Source organism: Grus americana, chromosome 3 (genome assembly GCF_028858705.1).
Source record: "Grus americana isolate bGruAme1 chromosome 3, bGruAme1.mat, whole genome shotgun sequence".
NCBI classification, from domain to species: Eukaryota; Metazoa; Chordata; class Aves; order Gruiformes; family Gruidae; genus Grus; species Grus americana.
Window position 1 is genome coordinate 42,785,043 of NC_072854.1, and position 12,312 is coordinate 42,797,354.

At 36.9% G+C, this 12,312-nt stretch overlaps 1 protein-coding gene across 9 annotated transcripts in view; it reads right to left on the reverse strand.

Moving 5' to 3' along the window:
- The window catches only part of EPHA7 (EPH receptor A7), a 211,677-nt gene that overhangs the window by 139,962 nt on the left and 59,403 nt on the right, over positions 1–12,312 (reverse strand). The window lies entirely within an intron of this gene.

Genomic DNA, 12,312 nt, shown 5'->3' on the forward strand with positions numbered 1-12,312 from the left:
GAAAAGTGATGTAAACTTCAAAAACATGAAGTCCAAAGTGAAGCCCTTTCTGTGTGCCCAATGGAAAGCGTAACCCTTTTCAAAGGAGAATTTATGACACCGGCCATGACTGTTCCTGGTCCAAGGGAGTATTCTATATTCACAGAAGTTTACACAGTCATGTGACAAAAGAGACATGGTACTAGTTTACCAACCTCACTAGAGTTGGCAGCTGTGGCATTTCCCCCAGAAAAGGAGTTTTGCTGATTTTGTATATACTTTTATCACTTTGAGATTAGCCTGTTACAATATTTTCCATGAAGTCAAATTTTATAGACCTCCCAATCTATAAATATAGCTCAGTAAACTTAGTAAACTGAATCTAGTCAAGTAAACTGTGGTGGAATTGAGGATGGAGTATGAATGTCATATCATTAATTCATTAGCACGGCTAGTGAGTTGGGCATCGTTGTGGCAATCTTAATGTGGGCACGCTGTTTTGGGAGACAAAGACGTTTAAATTTGCAAGTGGAAGCCCTGACATGTCAGGAACAGAGGATGGACCCTGATCCCTTTCGTGTAGGCATAGCTTTGGTAAACCAGGAACACACATTAGCTTCTTTAGAGTCTCACTGACTGCCAGCTACTATCCAAGCGGAGTTCAAGCTATTGATTTAGATCTATAGATTTCTAAATGGGATGAGATTTGTCTGCCTGAGAGATCATCCCCATCCTTTACCCCTGCTGTAGTCAGCAGAGGTGTGAAAGGTAGTTTCCTCTTTGGCATCTAGAAATTACTCTCCAAAGCATCATGAATGTGATAATATTCTGAGAGCCTGGGGTACCTGCTAGGGCAAAGGTTGAGAAACGGCTCCCAGGAGGATGGTGAAGGAGTTCACTTGCTCTATTTATTGCTCATTGAAGGTTATCTGTTTGTAATTGTTCTGTGCTGCTCCATGGCTGAGATAATTTATTGCTTACACAAAAGTATGTAACACTGATGAGTGGTCATCACCGCATTATTGTAGGCAAGATAAACTGTAAGGTACTTGCAGCCCTCCTAATGTGAACTCTTAACTAGCATTAAAATAAAGAGAAAGCATAGAATAAGTATTTTATATTTTTAACATTAATGCTATAAACTACAAGAAAGTGAAATATCTCTATTTTTAAGACACACCTGTATATGCATATTCTCACTAAGCATCATAGTTAATTCAGTCAATGGTGAAAGGCTTCAAAGAGTCTTAATAACATGAATTACTAATAGGACTAGCAAATTATTTTTAAGGAGTTTTAAAATCCTGAAGACAAGAAATTATTTTTAAATTTGCTTACTTGTTTAGTATTTTCTTGAAAATAAATAGAAGCATGTAAATATTTAATGTTAACATTGTGGCAGAAAATAACATTTGCATATGTGGGGGTGGGAGGAAGAGGACATTCATGTCATCAACTTCTGGCAGTTAATTTAGGTGGCTAAATAGGGAAGGTAATCTAAAGCTTCCTCTGTAATTAAGGACGAGTCAATGCACAATTCCTAAATTTGGCTCCTGTTCCAAATCACTCCCTAAAGAAACCTATCAATCTCCACTGACTACAACAATGTAAATATCCACCAAAGATTTAAATGCTAATGTTTAATGCCAACATCAAAGAGCAGACTGTTTAGCCCTAAAATGCTTCATGTGATTAACTCTACATAATATAAAGAGCAATGACACTTTTCCTTCTTCATTACCAGTTAAGCTGCAATACAAAAAATTAGAACTAAGGGTGAAATTTTGATCTCAGCTACACAAGGGAATATTTGGAATAATTCCACAGGAGGTCCACAGAGACAGATCATTAGAGTATTGGCTCTGAAATATTAACATCCAATTCCTCATTTCACAGCCATGATTAGAGGCTCTATGAACTTAAATAGACTCTTTAGCAAAGTAAATGGCATTTCTGCACATAAGCATCAGGGTTTACTAGCTCCGAATCTCGCCTGCTGACTCTGCTGCTACTGCCTGAAAGGAGCTTGGGTGCTACCGAAAGAAATGAGCACTCCGTGATGCATTAGGAAATGGGGTACTCAAAGAAGAGAAATCCTTAGATGACAGACAGACAGAAAAGGTCAAAAGGAGAGATGGTAAATAGATCCATCAGCAGCTATGAGATGGGAGATACAGAAACCGAAGGGTCTGCTGCTGCAAATGCATACATGTGAGAGGTGACCCTGGATTCAATACATAATGGTGTGCAAGAAGCTGTTGAAATACACGTAAAAGTTTAGGAGAGTCATCTTTAAAAAGAAAAGCTAAAAATCAGTGACAGAACCTCATTCCTAGAGTCTTAAGCTCACTTCACAGAAAGTGAGATCTGGCTTAAAAATTCTGAAAAATACACTAACGGGCTAGAAGAAAGCGATTTAAAAAGAGGTTAAGCTACATGTATGCATGTGTGCGTGTGTGCGTGTGTGTGCATTTGTGTGCATATCTCTCTCTCCTTTCCTTTCTCTGTGCCTGTATATGGCAGGAACCAGACCAAAGCAAAATGTGAAACACCCCATTCTGCACTTCTAGGCTTTCTTTCGTTAACATTAGAAAAATACCAGTAGTTCTGTGAATAATTTTTCTTACAGTTTTGTCTGTTTCTGTGCACGTGGATTCTCTTATGTCTGACACATGATTTAGCTCATTCAGCAAGGTACAGGTCTTCATTGGCCTGTTGACTTCAAGTAGGAGTTTAAGATTTCTACCTCTCTGTCAAACATAATTAAAAGTGGTCAAAAACTGTTGAAAAAGGACAAAGGAGCTGAAAGAAAATTGTCCAAAGAGGTGCACATTTAGCACCGTCATGTAGCCTTGTATGTTTAGAAAATGGACCTAAAAGGAACCTTTTCTTAATTAGTATTAATACTAAAATAGCCTGAGCCATATGACTTATGCTGCCTGCTGTGAAAATTTAAACGTACAGATGAAAAAGCAGCAAGTTAGGGTGTTTAAACTACAGCTGTCATTAAAGCCTGGTTTATTTTGTGGACTGCTATCACAAACAACCTACCTTATGGAAACATAAAATGCAGCTTGTTATAAGCTCAAAGTTAGGGCATTTATATTGGTCACACAATAAGATTTCTGTGTCATTATCATGAGCGTGATTTAGTTGACTTATGTTCGCATGCAGACACCGTTATGTAACACTTAGTTCAGACAAATGGCTCTGTTCTTGATCTTCCTTATTCTACTGTAGTTAATGACCAAATATTGTTAAAAATTGGGACACTAATTATCTGATGTCGACATGTTATGGATAATTAAGAATTGCTCACTCTGAAGCCATGCTAATTGTTTTTCACAGGTCTCCTTCTCTCGTCCTTGTGTCCTCAACAAGGCGAGCAGCTACAGGTTTATGCGTACATCTCTGTCACGTACTTTGTCACAGAACATACATCATCCTTTCTGGCTCATCCCCGATTAATTTTGCTGGCTTGCAGCAATTATCTCTCCCTTTGTGACCGACCTCCTGGTAAATGGAGTGCATGATAGTTGGGCAATTTTTTCCTGCGTATTTTACCACTTAATTGATCCTTGTTGTCTGCCTACAATAGACTGTACTAAACTTAAGTCATAAAATGGTTGAAATTGAGAAAAAGTGGTTACCCTGTTTTAGCAATTGTAGTTGACAGCTGTAAAAATCAGATCTTGATAATGTTCTCTCATTTACCCTATTACTTGGATCAGTTGGTTAAAGCTGTTAATGATCCTCTTGGATCAATGTCTTTTGCTTGTAGCTATAATTTACTGCATTGGTGGATTAGTACAGATGTTTTCATAGATAGCTCTGCATCATTCCACCAGATTGCTGTCTGCATCAAATTTGCTTCCATTCATCACTAACGAAGCAAAGAAAAAGATAATCAGCATCTCCTATCTTAACATTAACTATTGAACTCAGGATAACACTTTTATTGTTGTCAATTTGCAGCCTTCAACCATGGCTTCCTCAGTAAATTGCCCTGAGAATTTCCGCTAGAAATAGATCCAATGATATATTTTGACTATAACGGGGGAAGACTACAGAAATGACAAACTGTACAAAACAATTCATACACTAAAGAGTAGTAGATATAACTGTTCAATTAGGAATATGCCCTATGGAGTGAGGGCTGGTTCTATCACATGCAAAGCAGAAGAAACTACATAGGGCAGCAACATGCCAGAGATGGCAAAAATTGTCCAGATATATCAATTATCTGGACTCTTCTAGAACCTGAAAAATGTACTGCCACCCATGTAGCTGTCATAGTGGGTAAGTCAGCAATGGCTACTGCTATTAGGGAAGATGTCTTCCCTTCTTATTACCCCAGTAGCATCAGAAAGATCAAGCCTAGCTCTTCACAGACCTTTACTTTGCCCCAACTTTCCAACCCATCTCAGCTATCTTCACTCTTACCTACCAGAAGTGAACCATTCATCCTTGGGCCATTAATAGTCCCTAAATTGCCAGAAGGGGAAGATTTGTATTTTTCACCTGAGGGCCCACTTAGCCAAAACTCCATTTTTCCTGCTAAAAATGCAGGCTTGCTGGCACACGAAGCAAATAAAAAATAAGTAGCTGAATAAAATATGATCTGTTCCAAAAGAGCAGCAGCAGAATCGCTGAATACATATATAAAGCAATCTGGAAATACACTGTCTTAAAGTGCTGGACAAATCTACATGGCATGTCTTTCTAGACAGTTAATTATGAGACTGAATTTCATCCCTAAGTGGTGGACTGAACCTTCCTTTAAGAAAGCTCTTGATTCAAGATATTCTTTGTTCCTTCCTGCAGTGCATTTTTGGCATACAAACTGCACTAGCTGTGACAGACTCACCATGACGGCCTTCCAGCTATTAAATAGGCACTAGTGTGAGTAAACTCTACCATCTAGAAGTTGCATGTTTAGCTAGTCTATCATTTAAACTTAATGGAGAAACTTTTCTTTAGCTCTCCCTGTATAAGCTATCTTCTCTCTTTTAAAGATTTCCACAGGAGTCATTACAGTAGGCTGGCTCCATGCCATGCTGTCATCAAATGCTTCACTCTGTAGAGATGTTACAGTTAAAGAATTTTTTAATTTACTACATACAGCCTCAACTAAGATTTCACATTTGGTGATGCTTATGCACTTGAACAGTGCCTTGCAGTAGTGATGCTCATTTCTCATCGAAAAAGCATCTGTGCACTTAGAGGGTTTTGTTTGTTCTAATGACAATGGTACTTGAATTCTTCAAAAGGTCTGAAACAAGCCATCAAATGTCTGGAAATTCAGGTACAAAACCTCTAATGTCTTATTTTGCTACAAATACGATCATACTCTTTTTCTTTGAATTTTGTTCTTTCTAGGCGAAATAACATAGAAATGAAACACCTTAATAATAAATTACACTGCGCTGAAGTAAGATCTCAGAACTCATGAGCACAGTGGATTTTGGCTAGATTAATTCAGACACTATGTATTATTCTGTCCTACCAATATCAGTGTTTCACAGTTTTGTTCATTGAAGGGGTTCAAATCTGTTTTGTAAATACTGAAACTCAATTCTTCCTTGTGCTTTTATGAGGCCAGCTATGTGTTGTTATTAGATACAAATAAGAAACAGGAAGCTCAACCTTTTGGTTGGTACCAAAAGATATCATTGAGAAATTTTATGACAGAATCAGAACAGGCCTTTCTTTTTGCTGGTTTCCTCACTGTATTTCTTCTTTACTCTTAGGTCTCAATATAGCCATGACAGTGTTTCACCTAAAACTATTTCCCATGGAAATTCTAAAATTTCCGGACAAATATTTGCCTACATTTCGTAATGATCATCATTACATTATTTTGGTAAGACAATGATACATATGACCAATATACCAAACAAATAACATTGAGTTCATGAGATCCTGCCGATGGTGTCCAGCACTCATCTAGGTCCTATTACAGTTTACAGGAAGCAGAAAAAGGAATATCTGGAGGTACAGTTCTGCTGCCAAAATAAAAGATCTATGGTATTGTTATTTTTTTGCACATGAGTTAATTAGCTACACTAGACTGTGTATCACCATGTATAAATGTACCAAGGGATTTCTTGGTTTTGTACTGCAGGTATCCTGAAAGTCTTGGAGGTTGGCCTGGTCTTCGCGGATCTATGTATAAGAGTCCCCAGAGAGTATAATAAAGCTCAAAAAGTACTATTTAGTTTCTGCTCTGTTCAAAAGGACTTATGGGCATGAGAAATAATCTAACTATGGATGAAGTGAAAGAAGCAGCCAGGCATATTTACGAGGGGCTAAAAACCCAGCAGGAGCCATAAGTAGGACTCTTTTTTTACAAACCTTTCTGTGATTAGTCATAGAAAATGTGATGTTAATGCCCATATTTTCTTTTCAAGGTCAGGATTAATTTTTCATCACTACTTTTAAGACGACGATTGGTGTAACTAACTCATAAACATTGAGGAGATATCTGGCCTGTGTTTGTAACATTAGAAAAAAAAGTGGCTCCTAGTCCCTTTGTGTCACATTAACAAACCAATCTCTCCTTTCTTTGGCTAAACTGTACTTTATATTACTCATTTTCTTCCTCAAGTACATAGTTATTTGTTGTGTAGCTGGTGAAACTATACTTTTGCAGTGTACATTTGACTGTGGTGACATAACCTGCTATTTCAATAGCTCAGTGCATGGGAAAGTTAACAGCCCTGTGACTGTCGTACTTCTCCTAGCAGGTTGCTACCAAACACTTAACATACATAGAAGCTTAACCTGACCATTTCTAATTCAGAGCTTTGCTTCTGTGAAGCTGAAGCTTTACTTTGTCTTTATGTAGCTACACTAGAGTGTAGCTTCCCACTATTTTTATTTCTAAATATTGTAAAATTCACACAGTTTCTACCAGAAAAAAACTTACTTAGTTTCTTAGCAAAAATGATTACATCTATTTCTGAGAATATTTTATCGTAAAGTTAGACAGGCAAGAGTTCTGATATCCATTTGGAAAAAAAAAATCATATTTTTAGTATACTAAAAAAATAAATATCAAATTACATTCAGCCACAAACTGATGTAAAAAACCTGCTACAGTCAGAATCAAAATGTGATGTGAAGTTAAAGTTTCCTTTCAGGATGACAGAGTGCCCATTGCTTTGGCTCCTGTGTGTTCTGATAGAGCATAAGGTTCAAATCCTGCTCCTATTGAAGTCAATGACAAAACTCCCATTGACTTCAGCGGTGCAGGATCAGACCCTAAGCAACACAGCTAACATCTGCTTTCTTGCTTTCTCTTATCTTTCAGTGAAAAATATTAGAGCAAATTAAAACTAAATATTAAAAAAAAAATAATTACTATCAATTGGCTATTCTGTGGTAAGTTTTCTTATATAACATTGCTTTTCATTTCAAATATATATATATACTCCATATATGTATATAAAATATTACCAAAACTGTCAAATATCATATATGTCATACCATATTATATCCTATGTAGATGAGTCCTTCTTTGTGAAAATCCTAAAAGAAATTTAACATTTAGCAATCTTGCAGTAATGCCCCAGCCTAGCAATTCTGCAGTATCTCTATAACCTTGCGGATTTCACTACATTAAATACGACCTGATACAATCAGTGAATGAACAAACTGCTTTCCCTGATCTGATGGTATTTGCTATATGGAGACTGGAATTCTTATCAAGTTTTTATCCATCAGTTTAATTCAGGCATAAATTCAGTTACCGCCTCCTGACAAAATACCTGTGATATCAGTCCAGGGTAATGTGATTGCAGATCAATAGGAAGTTTTAGCTCCACAGAAATAACCCAATCAATTTTTAAATGTACTGAAAAGACACGTAAAAAACCTAGATGAATAATAACTACCACATGTAATTAATTTCTACTCTAGATTTACCCTTTTCAGGTGGTGGCCATGGAGTACAGAACACTTCCAGAACTATACTATCTGTCTACTGGTCTAGAAAAAAGTTAAACCAGATTAAAATATATCTTAAATATTATTAATAATAAGCACTAACGTCTTTGTAGCTCCCATTAAATAAACCAAGAAAAATGGTAACCCAAAGTACAGTCATCATAACACATATGTTTCTAAAAATGACAGCTTAATGAAAGCAGTTAGGCACTGTTAATTTTGAAAAAAATGACTTTTTATATAAAATAATTCTTCCAGCTCAACAGGTGGAACAAGTTTAGCAAAGAGAAAAGAAAAACATTATTTTTATAATAGGAATTCTTTTTGCATGAAGCATTGTTTTTAAATATATGTACAGATGATGTAGCCATAGCAATGTGGGAAAGCTGATCTATGGTTGAAGGCTAGAGGATGAAGCGTAGCTCAAAAAGTAAAGTCACTAGCAGGAAATATCAAGTGAAACCCGAAGCTAAAGGAAGTCCATTGAAAGGGGAGTACATAGAAGCAATGTTCAGTTGAACACTGAAGTTATTTGTAATAAGATGTTGTGTATCACCAGAAGTGAACATTGGATGGAAGATGTAGATGAAGGTAAATTAAAACAACTTGGTGGCAGAATGGGAAGACACCAAAATGGCCTGGGGAAAGGAGAAAAGTGAGAATAGAACTAGAATGGTGAGGTCAAAGCAACTGGGAAAGCCAGAGGCATAAATCTTCTTGATTGTCGTCTCTGCTGGGGACAGCTCATCGCTGAAGAAAAGTCAGGTTTAAGTGAGACTGACAGGAAACAGGAAACAAATAGATGGTCAATAGTGCAGAGACTGTGAAAGAGGAGACTTTAAAAAATGAGAAGAGATAATTGAGAGCTGGGGAAGATGCAAAGAGAAGCAAAGAAGAGAAAAATGATGAGCAGCAACAACGAAAGGAGAATGTAGAAGAGGGGAGAATGCCAAGTGTCTCCCCTGTTTAGGAAGACTTAGGAAGTATTAAGAAAGGCAGAACACATCACACAGCTTTACATAAGGGATGGCTTGTTTCCTTTATGCATTCGATCATTTCTTCTTGCCATGTAAATCAATGGTACTGCTGCTAATAATTATGATTTTATAGCATGTAGTGTTTTTTCTGTACAAGTTTCTGGGATAATGCAACTTTGAAAAATTCAGTTCCCCCCCCCCTTTTTTTTTTAAACTGTAAATTTTGGGATCTGTTTTTTGTAGGAAAAGGTCTGAAAATTGAACTTTAAGATGTAAAAAAAAGGAAAAGTAAATCAACATATACAAAATAAATTGTTAGTAAAAATCTTTTTCAAGAGTAAGCCTTGATTATGGAATGGAATCAGGGGGTTTTAACCTCTTCTAGCTGTCGGCATTAAGGTACAGCGTGACCTAAGAGTGCTGTGGGGCACCTTTCTCTTGCTGTGAAGAAGCAGTGAGCATTAGCAAGTGCTCCCTGCATAAGAAAAGAGTACATTTAGGAACAGATATTAGCATTACATTTTAACTTTTGTTTGTCATGTTTGGTTAGGGTAATAAGACATGATGAATGTCCCCTTCGATGTGATTTTTTTCTTTCCAATGACTGTAAAGACAACTCAAACTGGCTCAGGACAGATACTTAAATTTTCTCAAACCCTGATAAATTTTGGGTTTCATCCTACCAACCTGAAGTTGTTTCAACGCCAGGATAGGTTGGGTGAATATCACCCTTTATCAGAGACCAGTCCATTGTCCATTCGGATAAATTCCAGAGGAAAGGGCATTTTATAAACACACTGTCTTTGCAAAAGTGTCAACAGAAAAAATATATATTTGTTATTGAAACATACTTTTTTTTAAAGGTTTGAAAGTGCGTAAAAGCCAAAATCTGACAACTATTTGTCTGCTGTGAAACCTACCTGATTCCATTAGCCTTTTCAATGTTGTATGGAAAAAATGTAAAATTTGGAAAGGAATTTGATGGATCAAAAGGAACTACCAGTACCACCGAAAGGTGATTGTCTTATTAGGGAAGCGGTAAATTTTATCTTTGGTAAACAACCATTCAATAAGCTTGCAAAGGTAGTATTTGTCAGCTGTTTGCCAGCTGCAGCTCTTCAGTACATTCACCTATTTTAACTGGTGCTTAGTCACATTTAAATCTGAATTCTACAAGGATGCAGGGGTTCACATAGATCAGCTTGCAATACTGGGATGACATCCTGTATTCTTTATATGACACTGGATAGGCAAGATATGAAACAAGATGGTTTATTCCTGGGGGACTTAGTGCACTTAATCTTTTACCTCTGATTCCAGCTTAGTTCTTTCATGCTTTTGTCAAAAAACAAAACAAGCAATACAAAAAGCCTCATGGTTCTTGGCTGCAGCATAAAAAATATGCCGTATGACAACTGATAGCCTAGTCACAGTCTTTTCAACACAAGGAATGAATAGCGATGTGTCATATGTATATATGTGAGCAAAGTGAAATGCTACCTACCCACTTGCAGTCATTTCATTGTGTTATTTCCACAAATATAAATAGTTTTTTATCAACCACCTGGTTCTTTTCTGCTCTCTTTGTCTCATCAGAAGCTTGTTATATGTGGGTGAAGAAACGCTGAATATATTCCATAACCCTATTCTTTTATCAATAATTTCCTGCTATCATTACACAATGATTTGAATTTTGTGAATATGGCCACAAAGGATCAATTCAATTAAACCAAAACTACAAAGGGAAAATCTTACTGCAAGCCTCTGTGCAACTGGTGAACCCAGTAATTATATATAGCCACCTATTGTGCTAGCATTATAACATGTGAAGAAGGTTTAGTTAGACACATTTACACACATAAAAAGCAATATGGGCATGGAAAAAGTCATTTTTGCCAAAAGTATAGAGCAGTCACACAGTAACAAATGAGAGCTGCATGAATCCTAGTTTACTTGGCTATAAATAAATCCAACATTTTCTTCCTCTCCATGGTAAAATAAAATAGGAGCACAGAAGTATAACAGTCTCCTTTGAGCAACCAGCCTCTTTCTGTTCAATTATAGTCATCAATCTGTTCCACCTAAAATATTTTCCTCCTTGAAAAACCAAAGAAATCAGTATTAGGATCCAAAACATGCTGTTGCAAAAATAATGTAAAAGAGGTGTTTCCTTTTGGTAAATGCATTTGTTCTGAAAGACTGTATTTTCTTTAACGTGCATTTTGTAATCCGAGTGGGAAAAAAAAATGCTGCATTTATATGGCACTTTTAATCAGAAAATCTTGAAGAGCTTGGTAAGGAAAGGTAAGGGTTACCTTCATTTTACAGACAGAGAAAACTGCAACAACGAGAGCTTAAAACCTTCTTCCCCCCACCCCCAATCCGTCTCCTATGTATATTCCTTTTAGACACCCAACTGGAAGCCTTTAAATCCTGATATTCAGAAGTGCTAAACAGACAAAGCTTCGGTTGTACGAGTACCCTTTCTCTCAACAGTGACAGGGTCAGATTCTGTAGCACCGGGCGACGCTCGCCTGTGCATAATCCCACAGCGAACCGGAGAGCAGGGGAGAAACAGAGTCAGGTCTCCTGCTTCCTGCTGCATGCTCTTACAAAACTTGTCTGGGACGACGGAGGATTTTTCATTACTTGAAATCACCAGGTAAAGTCTAGATGTTGTCTCTAATATATATGCAAGCTATAGGTTCAGTAACATCTCTAGGCTTGATGTGAGGATCGGTCCATAAAATCATACAGCTTGTGTCACAGATAATGTGGGATAACCATATCATATCTTCTGACCTGAAAAACCCTATAAATTTATGACTCTGAGAAGACAAGAGGATAAACTATAATGAATTATCTTGGGAGTAACACAACAAACTTCTGATTAAGGCTTTTTCATCTTCCTGAGATGTGGTACTAGGCACCAAATTGCACTGTCTCTTTCTTTACCGTGTGCCACTGAACCATCAAAGCACATAAAGTAAAGCCAATTTTATTTAGCTAAATGGGAAAAAATCCAAATCCTCTTCTTCATGTGGTAGTTCTGTACAGACATCTACAGAGAGCAGAACACTGTCCACCTGTGCATGTTTGAAGAATTATAGAGAATTATTTTAAAGATGAAAAATCAAGGTGCCAAAATAATACAATCTGTGGTGCAAAAATAGTTTCAGGGTAAGTTCTCCATGCTCAAAATCTCATCATAAACTCCAAGAACTGAACGAGCACAGAGACCAATCCTTTCAGTCACAGGGATGGTTCCAAAATAATATAAAATGTGCATTTGGTATCCAGGAAAGCACTATGGGGAAATTAAATAACCCATAAATATTCCTGCCTAACTTTAACAACTACGTGAACTGTCCTAGGTGTGGGAAAAGGGAAGGTTTTGAAGTAAATCTCT